The sequence below is a fragment of the Lepus europaeus genome, chromosome 17, assembly GCF_033115175.1.
Source record: "Lepus europaeus isolate LE1 chromosome 17, mLepTim1.pri, whole genome shotgun sequence".
Classification (NCBI taxonomy): domain Eukaryota; kingdom Metazoa; phylum Chordata; class Mammalia; order Lagomorpha; family Leporidae; genus Lepus; species Lepus europaeus.
This window is the reverse complement of record NC_084843.1, coordinates 682,115-689,271: the sequence shown is the minus strand read 5'-3', so window position 1 is coordinate 689,271 and position 7,157 is coordinate 682,115.

Sequence of the window (7,157 nt, the reverse complement as noted above, 5' to 3'; positions counted from 1 at the left end):
TCCTCCCCCCGGAAGCGTTGCGTGGGCTGAGGGCGGCCTGAGTCACATCCACGCTTGGTCCAGGCATGGCTGCTCTCCAGCAGCCTCCAGACAACCTCACCTGTCTGTCCACCCCGGGGTCTGTGGGGGCTGGGCAAAGCAGGCGTGAGCAGGTACCAGCAGCTCTGGGGATGCCCCACGGCCTGGTATGGGGGTGTCAGTGAGAGACGCCAGACCCCGGCTGGTATGGTAGTCTGGGCAGGGAGCAGAGAGAGACGGAGGCCCGGAGGGTGGGGTCCCCGATCCTGGAGGCCGAGCTGGACCCTGGGCCCCCTGGCCCCCTGCCCCTAGGCCTCAGAGCTGTACCCAGGGATCCCGGCTGGGAGGCTGCCTCCCACACCGCGCAGGTGGCGACATCCCCAGCACCAGGCCTCCTGGAGGCAGGACAGCTGCTGAGGTCGCCCCCTCAGCGCAGCGCTGGCCCCGGCGGTGGGAAAGGAAGCGGCTGAGCTGCATGTAGGGCGCCCATCTGGTTTGCTTCTTGGGCCCAGATTCCAGCGGAGCCTGCCCCAGCCCGGAAGCTTCCAGGATGTGCTGGGGCCGAGCCAGCTCCGCCCCTGCAGGCCCAGGACTTGGAACTCACCCCTGCTGGCTGGGAGCTCTGAGCCCTGAGCTGAGACACCTCCCCCGCCCCCAGCCACACGGTCCCAGCCCAGGGCACTGCACGCAGGGGCTGAGCAGGGTCGTCCGCTCCTGTCCAGGGTTCTATGCCACCTACCCTGGGCACCAGGCCTGGCCCTGGGAGGGATCTCGTGTGGATGCTGGGGAGGCGTCCACACAGACGCAGGGCTGCGGCCAAGGGCAGAGAGCTGGGCGGGTCCTGAAAGGGCACCACACAGAACGGCCGGTGGGGAGGGGGGGCTAGTCCCCTGCCCATGGCCTCTGTGGCCCCTGTCCTCAGGACCCTGAAGGCCACCTGTCTCCCCTGCCTGTGAGCAGGGAGCTCACTTGCCATCCTGTGTCGCTGGGGCAGACATCCACAGGAAGCGCCCCCCGCCCCATAGCCCCCCTCAGCAGCCTCCGGTCGCTCAGGCAAGAGGCCCTGGGAACCAGAACGCAGCCTTACCACCGCCTGCTCACGAGGCTGGGCAGAGCCGGCTCAGGCTCCCAGCATGCCCCAGCTACTGCACGCTGCGGTCCCAGGTGGTGACAACAGCTGGGGTGCGTCCGGCTGTCTCCACCACGTTGGTAGATACCGGCAGTCCTGGGGGTTCTCATGCAAAGAGGCCACTGTCCATGCCCCCCGGCGTCCTGACAGGCAGCTGGACGTCCCATGAGCCTCACCAAAGCGGCACAAGGCCAGGGCCACCGTCCCCATTTTACACACGGGGAAGCTGGGGTACAAGGGACACACAGGAAGCAAGTGGCAGGGCTGGGCCACCCAGCAGAGGTCACGTGAGGGGCAGTGGCCGGCCACCCCCTCCCAGGAGGCCCTGTCCCTGGCTGGGAGTGAGGGGGTTCCCTGCGAAAGAACCCACTGTGCCGAGGACCCCGCACTCGCTGGGCTGTCCCGCCTGCCTCCTCCAGACAGTGGCCAAAGGGTGAGCCAGGCCCATGGGAGCTGGGCTCGGGGGCCAGGGGCCCGGGGCAGAGGGCATGCGCCACACTTGGCCCTGCCAGGCTCTCGGGGTCCCTCCTGGGCCCCCGTGTGCTCAGCCAAGGAGGTCAAGGTCAGCCCTTTCTCACAGCCGCGGCCTGGACGTCCCCTTTGAAATAACAAATCCTGCAGGCACTCAAGAAGGTGCCCAGCCCAGCCCAGCCCCCGCAGCCGGCCAGGAGCTCAGTCCCAGGGGCTGGGCAGGGCACAGGGTGGGGGGGGTGCCCCCTGGGAAAGAGGCAGTTTCTCTAAGGGCGGGGACCAGAGGCAGCAGCAGCAGGTTACTCCCCCAGCAGCCTGCGGCAAGGCCCCGTGTCCAGCTGGCCACAGAGGCACAGGCAGGCTCCACCACCTGTGCCCCGCATGGCGGGCTTGGCCCCCGATCCTCGGAGCCCACCTGAGCAGGTGGGGCAGGCCTCAGGCGGCTCTCGGCCTCTCCAGATTGAGGCCAGAAGGGGCTGTCCTATGAGACTGTGCCGGCAGATAGCTCCTCTTCCAGCCCCACCAGGCGGCCCTGGCCCACCCCACCTGGCCAAGGCTGTGGGACCACCACTCAACTGGGGGCCCCTTTAGGCAGAGACAGGGCGGGGCCCACGGCAGGTGACACCCTGGGAGACACTCACCATTGCCCAAGGAACACAGGGACCCTCGCGGGGGAGGGGTGTTGAGGGAGGCGGAGGAGCTGCAGGTTTCTGCTGCCACCTGACCCCCAGGGTGCCATGCTGCCACCTGACCCCCAGGGTGCCGTGCTGCCACCTGACCCCCAGGGTGCTGTGCCGGTGCCGCTGGAAAGTGGGGGTGGTCCTTGGCAGGGAGTGTTCCTCAGCAGGGGGGCGTTGAAGGTGAGTAAGGGGCTGCCCATGCTGGGGCTGGACATCTCCGCCCTGGGTGCTGCGGTTTGGAGAAGCTGGAAATCGGGAGACACCTGGGGGCCTTGCCCCTCCCCCAGCCCACCCCTTCGGGCCTCACTCACTGCAGTGCCCCAGATTCCGCTTCTGGAAATAGCCTGCCATCACCAGCAAAGCCCGGAGGGCCGCCTAGAGAACCAGGCAGGCGGGGACGTCTGGGTTCCCAGGCTCCCAGGGCTGCTGGGCGGATGGCAGGAATGTGAGCTCCCAGGGCTGGCCGTGGGGGCACAGGCACAGGCGACCGGGGAGGGGCCCCTCCTGGGCGCCTTGCTAAGGAACACTTTCTGTTGGCAAGCGGCTGCTCTGCCCCGGGGCTGCCCAAGGAGCAAATTCCCAGGATGTGGAGAGGGGTTGACCACCCCTGGTGGGTGCTGGGACCCTGGTGGGGAACCCATAGACAGGGCTGAGGTGCAGCAGGGGACGAGGCCCTGGGCAGCCAGCAGGGGCACAGGTGCACACCCCCTCCAGGCTGCAGAATATGGAGGTTCTCTTCAACCCCTCGGCAACAGGAGGGAGGGAAGGCAGGAGACAGACGGGAGGAGGGGGAGGGGATAGAGGAGATGGATAGGAGGAGGAGGAGGGGGGAGAAGAGGTGGACAGGAGGGGGAGGGGTGGAGATGGATGGGAGGGGAAGAGGAGGGAGAGGAGGGAGAGAAGATGGACAGGAGGGGGAGGGGATAGAGGAGATGGACAGGAGGAGAGGCTGGGGGAGGAGGGAGGGTGTCGTGCCAGCATGCAGCCTCCAGGCCGAGCTCTGCACGCACACGTGTGCACATGCATGTACACACACGTACACATACCCTTCCTCCGCCTCGACCTCACGCCCAGCCCCGGCCCCTTCCTTTCTGAGCTCAATGGGCTCCTTCACTGTTTGTTTTCCTTTAAAATAAACATTTATCAGTGCTGTCGGAAACGGGTAAGACAGAGGAGAGCGGCAGCACCCCGCTCCAGGGCGTCCACGCAGCCTCGCCGCTGTTTTTGGCTCCTGCGGCAGGGCAGGGCCTGGCCAAGGCGGCAGACAGCGGGGCAGCCGGGTCTCGAATCGGCGCCCCCATGGGCTGAGCACGTGGCTGTGCCGGGCGCCGGCCAAGCCGTGGGCGGTGTCCTCGCCCAGACAGCAATCCGGCGCTCCCCGCGTTTCTCACTTAGCGAAGCGGCCGAGTTACGTCTGCTGGGAGCTCACAGCTCTCCTCTGTGCTCTCACCTGGGACCGTACGTTCCGGAACCAGGTTAGCACTGGATTCACACAGGTGATTGGGAAGGGTCCCCATTTGGCCATCAGTTCTCAATTCAGTGACTTCACAAGCATCTGTTCCTTGGAAGTCTGGAATGATTCGCCACGGACTTGTCTCGATCTGCTGCCGTTGGCCAAGACGCCTCAGCGGACCTTCGGCTCATCCCATGGTTGGTCAAGTTTCAATTTCCTTTGAGACGATTTTTGAAAAGCACATTTTCCTAGGAAATCGCCCCTCACTTTTCAGAGGTACAAATTTAGCGTTGTGCTTGAGTCACTGACGATTTTAAACCACTATGGTACTCTAAAAGAATTGTTTCTGGGGGCCGGCGTAGTGGGCTAAGCCTCTGCCTGGGGTGCCGGCATCCCATATGAGCACCAGTTCTAGTCCCAGCTGCTCCTCTTCCGATCCAGCTCTCTGCTGTGGCCTGGGAAAGCAGTGGAGGATGGCCCAAGTGCTTGGGCCCCTGCACCCGGAAGAAGTTCCCGGGTCCTGGCTTTGGATCGGCACAGCTCCAGCCGCTGCAGCCATCTGGGAGGTGAATGAGAGGATGGAAGATCGCTCTGTCTGTCTCTCCCTCTCTCTGTCTGTAACTCTGCCTCTCGAATAAATAAATAAATAAATAAAATATTTTAAAAGAAATGCTTTCTGTGTGTTCAGTTGTTTGGCAGCTGACTAGTTACTGAGACCAGTGCCGTGTTTAACTTCCTGCTAGTTCCCCGCAACATTTCAGAGGTCCCGAGACTCCCCCCGCCGTGTCCTCACCTGAGCCCGGCATCCAGGCGCCCTTTGCCCCTCGCTGCACGCGTCAGCTCTGTGGTTCCAACCGACGTCCGGCAGCTCCTCTCTCGTCCCAAAGCTCACCCCATTCCAGCAAGCCCTCTCGCCTGCCCCCCGCTCCCCAAGTCCTTTACCTTAATGTCCAATGGCAGAATAAGGCCAGCACCTTAAAAACATTTTGTCTGCTAGGGAACCTTCTAGAAATGTGTTTCGTCTTCATCTTCATTGCTATGGTCACTTCACTGAGCCTGGCCTCTCCCGCTGGGGCTGTGTGACCCCTGTGGGCCGGACCCAACTCCATGCCTCTGCACAGGTGGGTAAACTGAGGCAGGGCCCCACCACAGCCAGGGGTCTGCCAAGCGTGGCGGAGCTCCGGGCAGAGGATCCCCACTGCTGTCTGGGCTGGTGCCCCTTCTCCCAACACCTCGGGGAGGCAGCACCCGGGAGGGTGGGGGAGGTCTCTGCACCACACGGCCCAGACACAGAGTGCAGGTACCAGCTGCCAGGCCTCAGAGAGCTAGCAGCAGGGAGCAGAGGGCTTCCTGGGGGAGGTGACGCCTGGGAGCCCAGGCACAGGGAGGAGCAGACTCCAGGTAATGGGGCGGGGAGGGGAGGCAGAGATGAAGCCAGGCCGGCGATGCCCTTAGACTAGGGGGCCCCCAGGGCCTGAGGCTGCCGGAGCTGGAATTTTCCAGAAGGCAGTGCACTGGGGCCACGTGGTTAGATGCTGCCCTCATCTGGAGGGAGGTTTCTCTGGGAGGCTGGAGGAGAGGCCACCAGGCGGGAAGAATGCAGAGGGGGGTGTGGTCGGGGGTCCTGGGCTGGAGGAGGGGGCCACGTGGACAGAGGGATGGAAAGGAGGGGCGGCCAGGGCCACAGGAGGGAGGCTGTTGGAGGCTCCGACCCACAAGGGCCCAGCAGCACCTCTTCCTCCCGAGCGCCGAGCCAGGCAAAGGTTGCGCTGATGACCACTTCTGCCACGGTCCCGGTGGGCAGCTGGAAGTGCCCGTAGGTCGGGTGGGGCTGCATCTCAAGAGCAGGTGCACGCCCCAGGGGCTGGGGGGGCCCCGAGAGCTGAGAAGGCCCTGGCCCTTGTCCATCCGGGACCTGGGCTCTGGGGACACAGCCCTGGGAGACAGCTGTGGTGGGGGAGGGACTGCTCGTCTGCCTCCCGCAGCGTGGAACAGGAGCGCAAGCTCTTCTCTGCACCCCGCTCTCGGCCGCGCTCGCAGAGGGGACACCTGTCTCGATGGGGAGGACACAGCAGTGTCCACACGAGGTGCAGGCGGCAGACGTCGGGGGTGGCGGGAGCTGGCTCTGCTGTCCAGCTTCTGCTTCAGCACACGGGCAGGAACCGATCCAGACACGTGGATGGACAGGTGTCAGCCTCAGCAGGTGGGCGGGGCCTCTCTCCTCCTCAGGACGGACAGGTGTCAGCCCCACCAGGTGGGCGGGGCCTCTCTCCTCCTCAGGATGGACAGGTGCCAGCCTCAGCAGGTGGGCGGGGCCTCTCTCCTCCTCAGGATGGACAGGTGTCAGCCCCACCAGGTGGGCGGGGCCTCTCTCCTCCTCAGGATGGACAGATGTCAGCCCCAGCAGGTGGGCGGGGCCTCTCTCCTCCTCAGGATGGACAAGTGTCAGCCCCACCAGGTGGGTAGCAACAGAGATAAACGGACAGAAATAGAGAGGGGGGGTGTGTGGACACTATTAACATTATAACCACACTGGACTCCCCTCCTGGGAGAGAAAGCATTTATCACCATCATTGTCATCAATATTCTCACAGGCAGAAAGGGCTGGTGGGGCCCAAATCCACCTCCCCACTCAGCAGGGGCCTGGGCGTGCGCAGAGCTGGGGGTGGTGGCAGGCGTGGGGGTGGGCAAGTCTGGAGCACGCGCCCCTTTCCTGGCTCCACCTTCACACGCGTGACTCGTCACAGCCGGTGTCACGTCACGTTCTAATGCGCCGTGACACCGTCAGTCTCACTCTGCAGGCTCGACTACGAGGTTGGTGGCAGCCAGTTCTGTCCAGTTTTATCAGGGACCCTAGAAGACAGCTCATCACATTTTTTTTTTAGCAAAATCAGCTATTATGGGATTCCAAGTTTCCATGCAACAGGCCAGCAAGTGACTATTATGGGCTGTTAGTATATCAGGTGAGCCCTTTGCTGTCCATGGCCTCAGAGGGGGCCCCGTCCACCGTCTCACTTCCAAGCGAGCGGCCAGGACTGGGCAGGCTGAGGCTGGGAGCCAGGAGTCCAGTGCACCTGCTCCACATGGTGGTGGAGGCCCACGACCACAGCCATCACCCCTGTCTCCCAGGGTCCACGTCAGCAGGAAGCTGGCGTCAGGAGCTGAGCCAGGACCTGAACCCAGGAGTTCGGGTACAGAAGGTGGCAGCCCCAGTGCTGCCTTAGCTGCTGTGCCAGATGCCGGCCCGTGTCCCAGCCCTCGAGGCGATGAAGTGGCTCCCACCAGCACACCAAGGTGGCTTGGCTCTTTACATCCCCTCCATCTGACATCCATCACTGTCACCTGTCACCTAGCATCCATGACTCATCACCCATCTATCATCTGTCCGTCACCTGCTATCTGTCTG